General features: G+C 40.4%; 1 protein-coding gene across 10 annotated transcripts in view; it reads left to right on the forward strand.

The window, feature by feature from the left end:
• Positions 1-15,869, forward strand: part of LRMDA (leucine rich melanocyte differentiation associated) — a 1,290,642-nt gene that overhangs the window by 1,005,876 nt on the left and 268,897 nt on the right. The gene's annotated exons all lie outside the window — the stretch shown is intronic.

Consider the following 15,869-nt stretch of genomic DNA (forward strand, 5'->3'; position numbering starts at 1 on the left):
GTGGCAGTGGTAATAATGTAGCAACTGGAAGGATTAATTGCAGACAAGCAGCAGGATTAGAGGAGGGCTCCTCAGGTCTAAAAGGAACAGTTCGAGGAAAGCCTCTGATCTGTCAGCCTTACAGGAAATTAGTGGGAACAGACTCGAGCAGGCTTAGAAAAAAAAAAGCATTTAGGACATTAAAGCGAAATGTGGAGAGGATATTGAAATAGGACGAAAGGGGCAGGAGCTGTGATCTCTAAGGGCAGCGTCCCCCTATATTCCTAGTAGGAATTTCTGAGGTTTGTCCAGGTTTCGGAGACCTCTGCGCTCCAGCAGAGTGGTTTTACCTGCATTACAAGTTTGGGAAGGTTAGACTTGATTCGTGGTTGCACACAAGCTAGTGTGAAAAACATGTTTGCTCCCTACCACCTGGCAGTTGCAGAATTTCTTGAAGCTAAGGCTTCCAGTATAATTTTAAAACAAGTCAGGGCGTTACTGACACTCCATCTGCATTAGCTATCTATTGTATATTTTACTTCTTACCCTTCTGGTTCAAGTCGGGATGTTGCCAATAAATCCTGTGTTACCATTAAAGAGGCCATTCATCACGCTTCCTAATGTGATTAATCAAGATATACCATGGTACCCTTAAAATGAGCTCATTTCCATAAATCATGTATGACATGCAAAGACTTTATTCCTTTTAAGTGCAATTTAGACTGTAATTTTTTTTCTCATTTATGATTCATGGGAGAAACATGGATAAAATTCCTTTGCACAGTTACACCTTATCTACAGCAATAACTCAAAACTGCTTTTAGATGAAAATTCAGGGTCTTATTCACCAAAGCTGGATGCCAGCTCATTATTTTCTGGCGTTCAGTAGTCCAAAAATAATGTCCGCACATGAAGTGGCATTCACCAAAAAGTTGGAATTGGCCAGGCACCAGGCACATCAATTACACGGCATCATCCTTAATAAGGAAGAAATATCTGATGTCCTCTTGGAGTCATTTTGAATCAGTAATGCCCAGCCTTCACCTTCTCAATTTAGAATGATTTGGAAACAAAAATGGAAGTAACAAAAAACGATGGGCATTTCAGCCGCTTTACACGACCCTTTTCTCCTTTTTTTATAAAGCTCACCCCTCCCCCCCGTATGGTTCAGGCAGTTTTTCTTGTCTTACAAGTGAAACTACCATTTTGCCGGATCCAAGTTTTGTTCCTAAGCTGCTGTATCTGTGATGCAAGCTTTCCCCTCACAGCTGTCACAATAATTTGGGAAGCTATATTCATAACCTTCAATAGAAAAATAATTTGAAAATGTGCCTTCTGGTGAGATCCATCAAGTTTAAGGTCACATTTTTGGTTAAAAGGCAGACACTGATGCTATTCATTAAACTGAAAAATGGCTTGTTTTCCACTAATATTGAAATAAACTCTGGATGGATGTTAACTCCTCCTGGCTTGCATTCATACGGAAAGCAAAAAGCAAACACAGAAATATTTAACTTGGACATGTAAAAACAGCAGTGCTTTTGGGCTTCCATGAGACCGGGAATCAGGAAGATTGGCTGGAACAAATGTGAACAATTAGAAGGCCGTTCGCCTCTTTCAGAGGAGGGGAGCATTTAAAGAAGGACCCAATGTCCAAGAATTACAGACCCACTTGTGTTTTTTTTTAAACGTTAGTATCTATGAATAAGGACGTGATCAACATGTGATTTATTTCGCTGCTGCCCTTGGGGGTTTATTTTGAGGAGTTGTATCAAAAGCCTGTATTTGATTCTGTGTTTAAGTAATCCAAGAAAAAAAAACGCCAAATTCATACCCCCATAAAGCATCCATGCAACACAATAGGTTTCCTTGGGCTGTTGCAGTTACGCTGATGTTCGTTGTGCAGATGGAAACTGACCTCAAAGATTCCTTACAGATTATTTACATATGAATGAAAAGTCCCATATTTTTATTTTTTTTCCTAGTAAATAAAGAGTGAATTAAGAATACAGGGCCGTTAAGGCTGCACTTGACTTGCTAAGGTTAGTGTCTCACATTTATTGGCTTTCTATTTTGCTAAAAAAAGATTTGTAAATTTGACAGTGTGCATTATCTCATTTAAAGAGTTCCCTAGTTCTACTAACGCTCAACAAATCTCTAAAGAACGCAAGTTTAGAGCATAAATATTTTAAGGTCCCATAAAATTGGCAGTGGATTTTTTTTTCCTTTAATACTATGTTACTTTCGTTCCATTTTACTGCCATGATTAGACTTTCAAAAGCAGATTTTAATAGAACACACAATTGTTTTCTATGGGGTTGAGTAGAACGTCTCATGAAGCCTGCAAAGATCAGGCTTCTTGTGACTGCCCAAACCTTCTCACATTTATTCCTGGTGAAAACAACCCTCCTAAATTGTCTCAAGTTTATCAAAACAAATAACAAGCTATGCAAAATAACCACACTTGGGAGAGTTACTGGGGTAAAATGACCTGGTCTCCAAACTTCAATAAGAGCCAATGAGGGTGTGTTCGCAGTGGTACCCTGCCACCTGTTGGCTTTGCTTATGCATAACAGGGTATTGAGTCCCTCCCAGCGGTGCCATAACCCTCTCTGACCCCTGTCCCAGTTCATCACTCTGGAGAGAAAAGAAGGGGCCGCCCTGGAGAATTCCAAACCTCCCAATTTCCCCATCATTCATTTCCTTGGCCACATGTTTCTTGTGTTAATGCTAAAAATTTATGGCTGAGCACATTAAGGGCAGCACAAGCCCTTCCCTCCTTCTGGATTATTTCAGGGTTTCCTGTCATAAGGAAATCCAAGAAGACATGTCCTCAGCGGACTGTATGTGACAGCGTCAGCTCATATCTCAGGAATCTGAGGCATGATGGATAAACTGTCAGTTCTGAAGGTTGATGTCTTCTCCATATTTCCATTATGAACTGGGATGTCATCTCCTAATAAATTTCTTGCGTTGGTATCAATTTATTTTTACAAGCAGAGGGTCTGATGTATTTGGGAAAGGCACTGACAGCTGATCGGGCCTGGCCTGACAGAGCTGGCTCCTTCTCATTTTGGAAAACTACTTGGGATCCAAGGACAGAACTTGACCTGTAGTCTTAAAGAATAAAATTAAAAAAAACAGCAGCTCTGCGAGAGGAAGAGAGGCACATGAGGCAAGTTCTTTCTTTTAAGCCAAAACAGATCAAGCCTCTAGGACTACCATGACATAGTATCATTTCTAAGGCTGTCCTACAACCCAGACAAGAAACACCATGTGCAGCTCTTTACTAAAGGCAGAGACACGATCGTTCGGTGAATCTATGGATGATTTCAGATTATACCCGTCTGTCGGTTTGTTATATTGTGGCTTGCATATTGCTATGCTACTAGAAGCTATGTCACCAGTATTTCAAATACCAGCAGGATTACTCGTGGTGGACAGGTTTCAGTGGAGCTTCTAGACTAAGTCAGACTAGAAGAAGGGCCTGACAATCTACTTCTGAAAATTAGCTGACGAAAATCCGATGGATCACAGCATAATATTGTTCAGTATTGAAGATGAGACCTCTAGGTTGGAAGGCACTCAAAACACACAGTGGCCTCAACGATGGACTCAAACTTGCGAACGATTGTGAAGATGGTGCAGGGTGGGGCAGTGTTTTGTTCTGCTGCACAGAGTCAGAGCCAACTCGACAGCAACTGACAACGACAGGAATGTCAGTACGTTTACCATCAGAAGGGATTTCAGTAGTGCTTTTCTGTTTTATGAGTAAAGAGCATGGTCTATTCGTGTAATAAATATTTATTTACGAACTGTGTGCATGTCTCTGTCGTAGCTACTATGAAAAAGAAAAGGCATGCAGCCTTAGCCCTGCCTCTTGAGAAACTTAAAGTCCCGCAAAAGAGGTAAGATGTTATACAAACTTAGAATTATTAAAAAACAAAACAACATAGCTGATATTTAATGAGTAGTAAGATCTTTGTCTTTTATTTAATTTTCAATTTATTGGAAAGAGGCAGTTAGGAGAGTGGCTACTGGAGGTAAACCGTCTGGGTTTTTTCCCCCAGCTCTGACACATAGTAGTAACCTGAGAACTCAAGTGAGATGTTAGTCAAGTTATTAATTTCTCTAGGCCTTGGTTTCCTCATCTATAAAACAGAACTAGGGAATGTATCCCCGCACATCTGTCAGTTTATCTTACTGCGGTGGCTTGTGTGTTGCTATGTTGCTGGAAGCTATCGCACCAGTATTTCAAATACCAGCAGGGACACCCACGGTGAGCAGATTTCAGCTGAGCTTCCAGACTGACTAGGAAGAAGGTGGTCTCCTTCAACAGGGGTTGTAACTGCCTCATGGAATGACTGTGATGATTGAATGAGTTAACGCATGGGAAGTGTTTAGCACAGGCTCTGATGCATGTTGTTGTTAGGTGCCTTCGAATTGGTTCCAACTCATAGCGACGCTGTGTACCACAGAATGAAACACTGCCCAGTCCTGCTCCATCCTCACAATTCGTGCTATTTTTGAGACCATTGTTGCAACCATTGTGTCAATCCATCTCGTCGAGGGTCTTCCTCTTTTTTTTTGCTGACTTTCTACTTTACCTAGCATGATGTCCTTCTCCAGGGACTGATCCCTCCTAATAACATCTCCAAAGTATGTGAGATGAAGTCTTGCCATCCTCGATTCCAAGGAGCATTATGGCTGTACTTCTTCCAAGACAGACTTGTTTGTTCTTCTGGCAGACCATGGAGTATTCAATATTCTTTGCCAACACCATAATTCAAAGGTGTTAATTCTTCAGTCTTCCTTATTCACTGTCCAGCTTTCACATGCTTTTCATGGCTTGGATCAGCCACATTTTAGTCCTCAAAGTAACATCTTTGTTTTTCAACACTTTAAAGAAATCTTTTGCAGCAGATTTGCCCAATGCCACATATCGTTTGATTTCTTGACTGCTGCTTCCATGGGCATTGATCGTGGATCCAAGTAAAATAAAATCCTTAACAACTTCAATATTTTCTCCTCTTATCATGTTGTTGCTTATTTGTCAAGTTGTGAGGATTTTTGTTTTCTTTATGTAGAAGTGTAATCCATATTGAAGGCTTTGGTCTTTGATGTTTATCTGTAAATGCTGAAAGTTCTCTTCGCTTTCAGCAAGCAACGTTGTGTCATCTGCATATCACAGGTTGTTAATGAGCCTTCCACCAACCCTGATGCCTCCTTCTTCTTCTTACAGTCCCTGACACATAGTAAGCACTAATAAATGACACTGTTTTTAGCTGCCATTATCATCTTCATCATTACTATTTTGTAGTCAAGGAAAGTGTGGCTTCAAAAGTTTAATAAATTGCCCAAGCTAATACAGTCAGGTGGAGCCTAGCTTTAATCTTGGGGCCAGTGTGTCAAAGCAAAGACAGTAGAAGAGAATATAAAAGTTGGGAGTGAGTAAAAGACAGAATCATTAAAGCTTAATTAAGCTTTTATTATTCTTTCCATTCATAAGCCATTAAGTAGCCCTTTTTTCCATAGACCCAGACATACTTTAGATGTTACTTGATAAGTTTGTTATGCAGTGCTGTGCTGGTAAATGTTTAAAAACCAGTTCTCTGAAAAAAAAAAAGTATGTATGTAGAACTGTGTTCCGTATGTACATAAACCTGTGGTCAGGTGGATCCTGACCCATACCACACTAGAGAACAGGGTACAACTGCCCTATAGGGTTTCCAAGAAGTGGATGGTGGATTTGAATGGCCAACCTTTTTTGGTTAGTAGCGGTATCACTTAACCACTGTACCACCAGGGCTCCTATAGATGTATATAAGTTTACTGTAATTTTTACTTATATGAAGAATGTATAGCACATAATTTAAAAAATAATAAAATGTTGTTAGTTACTGTTGAGTCAGCTCTGATTCAATTCACGGTGACCCTGTGTACAACGTAAGCAAATATTGCCCTGTCCTGTGCCATCTTCATGATCACAGATGTATTTCAGTATAAAATGTTCAACACTGCTGTTTTAAATGTCATACAACCAATTGATTCTCACAGAATAGTTGATTCGAATGATACAAATCTCTCATATCCATAGCCAACTCTTGGTCGTAGTTGACAAACGAGTGAATGAAAATGTCAGAACCTTTCCGTAGTCAGTGATGCCAACAGCTTCTTTACTGAATTGGATGGTAGTTTTTGAATATTGGAAGAATAGTTCCTCATTTTTTGTGCTGTTCACAACGTGATGGCTACAGACACAACGTTTTTCAGTTTGGTGTGCAGCGTTAGCATTTTCTCTATCACATTCCTAACTTTAGAAAATCAAGAAAACAGCAGATTCAGCCCTGATTTGTACCATTTGCTGATTTCTGTGCTGTAAACAACTCCCATCATGGCTGATGTCAAGCTACCAGAGTGACATCACCGAGGAGTTGGAAAGTTGCACACAATTGTATAGCATTGCTACCGTATAGATAAGTTTACTGGGTTGACCATATAAATGAATAAACCAAAACCAAACCAAACCCAGTGCCGTCGAGTCGATTCCAACTCATAGTGACCCTACAGGACAGAGAACAACTGCCCCATAGAGTTTCCAAGGAGCGCCTGGCGGATTCAAACGGCTGACCCTTGGGTTAGCAGCCGTAGCACTTCACCACTACGTCACCAGGGTTTCCTATAGATGAATATAAAAAAATGAATAGACGTGAATAATTTCAGGAGCATAAATAATAGTGAAATTTTGTAAAATACAGGACGTGATGAGTTTTGGTATTTATTACCTTTGCTTTTAATGGAATGTATTCAGTTGCAAGTTTATATAATTTAATTTTTAATAGCAACTGTATTTGACAACTGGCCCACAAAATTCCTGACAATTTAATAATCAGTTCTTGTGAGCTGGCGCAGGTAGACTCTAGCACACTACTGAGCCCCCAAAAGCCAAAGAGATCTGAAGCCTTCATCCATCTACACTGCATAGTTAATTATTTTATTTATTAGTATATAAGTTCATGCTTTTATTTCTACATCAGGCTGCAAAACATGCTGCCTATTAGCATGTAAGCACAAGTATCTCAATACAAATTTATTTACTGCCTTAGTATATGTACTGCAGTATATGTGCTAAACCCAGGAGGGTTTTCTGTGCCAGGTGACTTAGCAAGTTCATTGTTTGATGGTTGAGATTCAGGCTGTGGAATTAAGCCGCGTTGGGTGGAATTCCAGGTATTCCATGTACTAGCTGGGTGCCCTCTCTACGACTCAGTGGTCTTATCTGTAAAATGGTCGTAATAATGGTATTTGCATCATAAGATTATTGAGGGGATTAAATGAAACAATGTGTATAAAATCTTTCATATAATTAGCACCTGAGAGATAATTTATATATATGCACATCCTTGTCATAAACCAAAAAGCCAAACCCATTGCTGTCAAGTCAATTCCTATTTATAGCGATCCCATAGGACAGAATAGAACTGCCCCATAGGGTTTCCAAGAAGTGTCTAGAGGATTTGAACTGCCAACCTTTTGGTTAGCAGCTGAGCTGTCAACCACTGTGCCACCAGGGCTCCATCTTTGTCATAGTTCCTATGAAAGGGAAAATCACACACACACAATACACACATGCACACACATACACATATACACAAACATACACACACATGCAAAACTGAACAAGTCCTTGTTACTTGGAGGTCGTAGATTACTTCTAGATTATGTTCTAAATTTGAACATATGACGCAAGCTACATCCTCCTCAAGGATTAATAATTAGCAGCAAAATATTAACTCTTCCTCAATTATATTTCTTTGAAAAAAGATGATTATTAGTTTGTTGATAGATTGATCTGCCTTTTTTAAATTACCCATCCAAAAACCAAACCACTGCCGTCGAGTCGATTCCAGCTCATAGCGACCCTATAGGACAGAGTAGAACTGCCCCATAGAGTTTCCAAAAAGCGCCTGGCAGATTTGAACTGCCGACCCTTTGGTTAGCAGCCATAGCACTTACCCACTACACCACCAGGGTTTCCTAAAATTACCCATACCATTAGTAAATCCCTCTTATTTAATAATCCTTTCTCAGTACTTTAAGAAGTAGTCTTGGTAGGTATTGCAAAGCTTTTGTTGTCAATTTAGTACACCATCCCTGTGCTCTGGAAGTCTGCAACCCTGCCGAAGACACCAGACAAGTTCCAGGTAACAGTGTTTTGAGGCACGGAGGGGTAACAGGCAGGGGCAGGAGAGGAGACCATAAAAGCTCCATACCCACAGGGTGTGGCACTGGGGAAACAGTGTGAACTTCAGAGGTCAGGCTAACTTGCTTTCTAATCACACTCTGAAATTTAGAACCCTATGGCCTTTGGCATGTTACTTATCCTTTCTGTGTCTCAGGTTTCTCATTTCTCAAATGAGAATATTAATAGGAACTACCTCATACGTTGGAAAACCATTAGTGCTAAGTATGCATTCAAGAAATATTAGCTTCTATTCCACACTTGGAAACACTGGTGGCAGAGTGGTTAAGTGCTACAGCTCTTAACCAAGAGGTCAGCAGTTTGAATCTGCCAGGAGCTCCTTGGAAACTCTACGGGGCAGTTCTACTCTGTCCTGTAGGGTTGCTATGAGTCGGAATCGACTCGACAGCAGTGGGTTTGGTTTGGTTTTTTATTCCACACTTTGGAGCTCTGGTGGTGCAGTGGTTAACAGCTGGGCCACTAACCAAAAGGTCGGCAGTTTGAATCCTCCAGCTGCTCCTTGGAAACCCAATGGGGAAGTTCTACTCTACCCTGTAGGGTCACTATGAGTCGTAATTGACTCTACGGCAATGGGTTTGGTTTTTCTTTGGTATCCCACACTTTAAAGAAGCCCAGTGGCACGGTGGTTACGTGCTTGGCTGCTAACCAAAAGGTTGGCGGTTCGAACCCACCAGCTGCTCTGTGGCAGAAAGATGTGGTAGCAGTTGACATCTATAAAGATTACAGTCTTGGAAACTCTAGGGGGCAATTCTACTCTGTCCTGTAGGGTCTCTGTGGAGTCAGAATCTACAGGTTTGGCAACAGGTTTAGTTTGGGCTTTTATCCCACACTTTTCCTCCTTTCTTTCATGTCCCCTTCTCTTTCCTCCCTGACTCCTACTCCTATTCTTCCCCCTCTCCTCCCCTCTGTTGGGAGAGATCGGAAAGATATTTAATGGATAACTTGTTATTTTCAAATTAGCCCTGGTGTATAAAAACCTACCCATTGCCATCAAGCCAATTCTGACTTACGGTGACCCTATAGAGCAGAGTGGAACTACCCAGTAGGGCTTTCAAAGCTATGATCTTTACGGAAGCTGACTTCCATAGCTTTCTCCCACGGAGCGGCTAGTGGGTTTAAGCTGTCGACCTTTGCATTAGCAGCTGAGTGCTTAACCACTGTGCCACCAGGGCTCCTTCCCGGTAGGATAGGTAGGGACTTACTTTTTAAAATATTTTTAATCACAAAAACCAATGACTTTTTAAAAAAAAGTTTATATATATAAAAACTTTTAAAAAAGTTATATATATATATAAAACTCATAGTGTCTGACTATGAGTCGGAAATGACTCACCAGCAACAAGTTTATTACAAATTTCGTATAGTTAAAATCATCGAATACTTACTGTTTTAACATTTGCTATATTCATTTAATATTATGTAATAAGAATAAAAAAAATTTTTTTTTTTTAATAAGAATCTTTGCATATTTCTTTATCCTTATAGTCTTACTTGGTTGCCATAAATATTTAGGAAGCCACAGCTCTATAGCTCTTACATTCTGTGATTTGATTATTTATGTAACAGCCTGCAAAATGCCCAAACCACAGCACTTTCTTCCTTTTTCTTTCTATCCTCTCTTCCCTCCTTTCCCCCCTCATTTTCTCCCTCCTTCCCTCTCCACTCCCTTGTTCTCTTCCTACCTGGTTCCCTTCTTTCCTTCCCTCCCTCCTTCCTTGCCTCCTTCCTTCCCTCCCTCCTTGCCTCCCTCCCTCCTACCCTCCCTCCCTCCTTCTCCTTCCTTCCTTCCTTCCTTCCTTCCTTCCTTCCTTCCTTCCTTCCTTCCTTCCTTCCTTCCTTCCTTCCTTCCTTCCTTCCTTCCTTCCTTCCTTCCTTCCTTCCTTCCTTCCTTCCTCCTTCCCTTCCTTCCTTTCCTTCCTTCCTTTCTTCCTTCCTTCCAAGTATTTGTGAACTGCTACTCCAGGCTCAGAGCTCTGGTAGCACAGTGGTCAAAAGCTTGGCTGCAAAGCAAAAGGCTGGCAGTTCGACTCTACCAGCTACTACTTCTTGGAAACCCTGTGGCGCGGTTCTACTTTGTCTGATATGATCACCGAGTCAGAATTGACTCGATGGCAATGAGTTTGGCTTTTGATTTTGTTTTTCACTCTGGGCTGGATATCATTGTGGGTACTGGCAGTACTGGATCCCTTTAGATCAGATAAAAACAAATGGGAAATTCCAGGCTGTTGCCTTCAAAGGGCTTTTTTATTCCAGCGAATGAAGCCTTTGGCACAACCCTTCCCCCTTAACCTGAGCATCTAGATGCTGACTTTTGACTGAAATTACTCTTCAGCTCCCTCCCTCAGTTTAACTCTTGATTTCAGCCCAGACTCTGCCTTCTGCTCCTCTGGGATCATTCTAGTCTCTTAGCTACTGCTTCACTCTCTGCCTACCTTGCCTTTTTTTTCCCCCTCCCAATTTCTTGGCTTCTTGCTCTGGACAAGCTATGGCTATCCCTGCACCCAAACCTGTCATTCCCAACTCAACCCATCTGTCATTGAGGCTTTCCAGCATGCTTCATTCTGAAAGACCTGGTGCCTTCACCTGTGAGCAGGTTGCGTAGAACCAGCCTTCCAGCTGGTTCTTAACTTCTAACTTAATTCTTTAGATGCTGGTCAATCCTTATCCTCTGATTCTGGCAACTTGGCTATAGCCTTGTGGTATTGAATTACAATCACGGTATATAGTTTCCTCTTTGGCTTAAAATGTTTCATTCATTCAATCATCAAGCATTTATTTCCTCCTGCATTTCCTGCAGCATGCAGAGCGCAGGGGCTACTGTTCTATAGGAAATCTTGGGAAAGCTTTGTTAGTATGAATGAGGAACAACAAGTCAGGATGCTACTACTGTGTCCTGTGTTTAGGTGTCACAATAGAAGCCAGGTACAAGGTTCTGTGAGAATGTAACAGTGTAGGGTCCTGCTGCGAGTTGGTAGCACTTCATATCCAGTATTAATCACGGTTATATTTTTGATGAGTCAGGAATGCAACCAAGGTCCTCATTTTATATTTCTTCGTATTCTCAGCCCAGGGCCTGGCATATAGTAGATGGTCATTAAATACTTGATAACTAAATGAGTGATGCGTTTTCTTATGAGAGAAAATAAATGTTTTTAGAAGAGTCAGCTTTATACCATGGTTTCAGGGAATGAATTGTGATGAAAAGTGAAGATTGCTTTTACTTGAAAGAGGCTGACAAATTTCCCAGACCCGGGATCACTTTATGCGGCATATGATTTAAGGGTGAGTGAGCGTGCCAGAGCGCTCCACTTGAGCTGAGTGATGGGGAATGAGTTGTGGAGCTGTGGTCTTAGATGGTATTTTGTGAAAAATAGTGGGAGATTTATGGCTATTAAACAGCTTTGTAGCTGCCCCCTTCTTGTTGCAGAGCCTGCCAAATCTCTCCTTCTGTGGTCTGTACCACGTTCCTTCAGTGCATCCATGATGTTCAGAAATATCTACTGGAACGCCTGTTTCCACTGAAAGCCCCTTCCGATGAGAAGGGGCTTGAATTTTACACGTTCGTCTGAAGACATTAGTTTTCTGTAACTATTGAGCGAAATCCTCACTTTGCAAGTCTCCTGCAATATGTACTGTACTCTCATTGAATTTTTTCCAAGGAGGTCACCAATGTTCTGCCTTCCTACATCATGGAAGTTAAAGGGTGCAGTATAGTAGTGACTATTACCATTGTTGATATGGTTTTTAAAAATTATTAAAACCAAACCTGTTGCCGTCAAGTCGATTCCAACTCATGGCGACCCCATAGGCCAGAGTAGAACTGCCCCATAGAGTTTCCAAGGAGCTCCTGGTAGATTCAAACTGCCTACTTTTTGGTTAGCAGCTCTTTAATAAGGAGTAGAAGAGCAGAGAAGCCCTCGGAATGCTTTGACAAATCTTAAGCAGAAGGACTTACAAGGGCTGGAATGAGCATTTCAGACCTTAGTGTAGAGAGGAGACTTGTTCACTATCACCAACTTCCCCCCCATTCTTAGGTCACAATAGCTTTAGGAGCAGCAGAAGTGATGTTTTCTCACAAAGACACAGCCAGAGATGGCCTGGATCCATGCTGAGGGTGTGATTAGGAACTTTCCCCTAATGGTGGATTCATATCAACAGAGAACCCCATGAATCTGAGTGGACACAGGAGTGGGGTTTTTTTTTTTTTTTTTTTTGGTTTAATTTTGAGAAATTTCAAAAATGTAGAAAATCTTAAAAAAGATGAATATATGTAGCTACCATCCAGAATCGGTAATTTTAATGTTTTGACATATTTGCTTCAAGCCTTTTCTTTAAATAAAACAAATAGCCATTATACATAACGTCGAAGCACCGCCCCCCCCATCTTACCCTCCTAGCCCCAGTCCTTCTAGCCTGTGTCCGGGATTTTCATGAGGTTATAATTTTTAGGTGTTCCATACACATATGAGATTAAAGAACTACATATTTACATAAATAATAAAACAACAATAATAATATAGTATATTTATCATTCTGCAGCTTACATTTTCACTCTGCAGAGGGTCCCTATGAGTCAGAATCGACTCTATGGTGATGGGCTTGGTTTTTGGTTTTTTATTACATTTTTTAGACCTATTCAAATTGAGATACGTAAATCAGATGTGTTGCTCTTAAATGTTAAATATTACCCCATCATATGAATATACAACACTTTATCCTTTTTCCTCTTTGGTGGACATTTTTTGTGTTATTTCCAATTTGTTATAAATAATGCTTCGGTGAACGTTGTGATATGTTTAACGTTACAGACCCGTGTAAAATTTTTCATAGTGTGTACTTTAAATGAAATCTGCTACACTAATTTCAGTTTTATTAGCTATTGCTAACTTATCTCCAAGGTGGCTGGACAATCTCACTGGCAAAGGATAAGCGAATTAGCGTTTTGTTTCTCTTCATTTTCACTAGCTCTTGTTATTGTGATGCCTAAAACTTTGTCAGTATGATGAGTGGAGAAATTGTATCTCATTGTTTTAAGTTGCATTGCCCTTATTACTGGTAAATTTGGTCATTTTCTCTTTCGTTTATTGTTCATTCAGATTTTCTCTTCTGAGTTGCCTGACATTTCCTTTGTTCATTTTTCTATGTTTTTAATTGATTTAGGGGCATCGTATATTCTGCATATTGATATTTTATTGTATACGTTGCAAATATCTTCTAAAAAGGGGTGATTTAAAAAGTAAAATATAAAAGTATCCTGTTCTGCCATAAGTAGTTAGGAAAATTGGCAGAGACTCAAAGATCTGGGAGTCTTTGTAATCCTCAAGATTCATGTTTATCCAAATTGCCCTCTTCCCATTTTAGGTATCTTTTTCTTAATTCAGGTAAAAGAAAACTTTTCTTAAATGTTTCCATTTATGTTTCTATCATTTCAAACCCAGTATACTATGAGTGTATTGCTTCAGTTTCAGAATGAGTTTTTTCTTTGGCAGATAATGTGCAAATTCAAGACCTTTTCTCGTCGCCTTCTTTCATATATAATGGTCCCTGTCTGAATTATGCTTCTAAGCATGAGGTACAGAGAACAAGCATGTACATCTCAGTTGAGAAGACCACATGGCTTCTTTATGATAAAAGTCGAGTCAGAGAGTTGGTGGTTTGAATCTTGCTTGGTAGTAGTTCATCTAAACATCCAGCTGTGCAAAGACATGTTTTACAAAATCATTCTTTTCATGGATTCTTTCCCATGACTGGAGTTTGTAAATGGAAACTGGGCATAAAAGTAATTAAATTGCTGGGCATAGAATGATGACTGTAAGACAGAACTCAGGTCAAACCATTTTTGCTTTGTCTACTTTTGGAAATAAAATGAAATGTCTTTTACTCTTGGTTATGGAACTCTAGTGTTTTGCCCAGTCAGAGAGAGGTATTTGCTGAAAGGTAGAGTTTCTTCCAGTAATTTTAGGAAAAGCTGTCATCAAATTGTCAACAGCTCAAATTGAGATTAAAAGTACTAAGAAATATCACAATACAGCAACCTAAGACTCATATTGGAATTTCAGTTTTTTTAGTGATGAGGTGAGGCAGAAACATTGACAGAGAGAGTGGCTGTGGCCTTCTGTGGAGGAGGCACGATGTGTGGAAGGACGGTCCACCTTAGAATGCTGTCACTGTGTTTCATTTATCATGCAGTGAATAGAGGAGACCTTGAATGCCAAACAGGGAGACATGTGGGGACAGCAGTGTTTGAATTTTAATCTAATTCCTGGTTCTTTCACATTCTTGCAGCATCCTAAGTGTCTAATGATGTAGTATCCAGCAAGTCTTATTTGCTTTTGGAAACATTTTTCTTGGTGACTGAGCTTTTATTCTCCTGGACCCAGTACCTTTGGATCAAGCTTTAGACACCACCTTTTTATTTCCCTTGGAGCTGGAGTGGAGCGATGCTACCTGAAATCTGTCTCTGCCTTAGGGACAGAGCTTCTGATTTCGCTTCATTCAAAACTCTGTAAGTCCCCACTGAAAGCAGCTTAATCAAACATCTCAAATGTCAGAAATGGGGTTTAAAGGGTTTTCCTAGCAAGTAGGTCTAATCTCCTACTTATTTTTGATTCCCGTAATGTAGGTAATGTAGGTAATCTCTTTGGAGAAAAGCCTGCTTCTAGGAGGGCAAATATATCCCACAGAATGTATTTCCTATTCCAGAAAGAAAAATGTGGCATTAATGAAATTTACTTTTTCACGAAGCTTAGAAAGGTTGTAAGCTTAGGGTTTTGATCCTAGCAGATGTTCTTTTTTGGATATTAAAAAAAAAAAGGTTCATTTGATTCATAAGTCTCAGTAAGAGCTACAGTGGTGTTACTTCTTGCTATAAGCAATCAAACTCTGGATGAGACTTACCAGTCGTCAGCTCTGAGTGATAGCCAGCCCTACTGCCAGAGTCCATTAGTCCTGGACTCTGTTTCGGCCACCAAGGATGTGGAGTTAGGGAGAGAGTTAGTAGCCTGAGCCATGTCATATACAGTTCCATGGTTAAGGAGATGTTTGTGTACAGCAAAAAAGCACCCTCAGGTATACATGTATTTTAATTTTTTAGCGTATACTGTCTGGTGTCATTTTCTTTTGGGCCTTGGGATAGCAAAGTTTTCTTGATAACCATTATATGCCAGATTTCAACTGGTTTTCTCAGTGCTGTTATTAAACTTAGCCAGCACCCCAGTTCCACAGTCTATGACCGTTTATACCCTCATGGTATCTTTCTGCGACCGAGTTACTAGTCTTTTCCCTGTCTCTATGCAATGGGGTCAAGTGAACTAGCTTTGTGTTTTTCCCCATCTACCCTGGGGCTCAGCCTCTTCGCTGATTTCCATAAAAATCTGCTCACTATGAGCATTTAGTTTGTGGGAGTAACTGGGAGAGGCCTGTGATAGAAGTCTAAGTGTACCCCATTTCCTGCTTTCAGCCTCTCTCTTTTCCTCTCCTCTCTCTCTCTCTCCATTCAGCATAATAAACAAACCATCCTCTTGTCTTCACAGAGCCCTTCTACCTACACTTGGGCCTCTCAGAGCTTTGTATTCTATCCTGCACTTGATTGTAGCTGCCCTTGAGTCGGCCCCTGATTCATGGTGAC

Source organism: Loxodonta africana, chromosome 16 (genome assembly GCF_030014295.1).
Source record: "Loxodonta africana isolate mLoxAfr1 chromosome 16, mLoxAfr1.hap2, whole genome shotgun sequence".
Classification (NCBI taxonomy): Eukaryota; Metazoa; Chordata; class Mammalia; order Proboscidea; family Elephantidae; genus Loxodonta; species Loxodonta africana.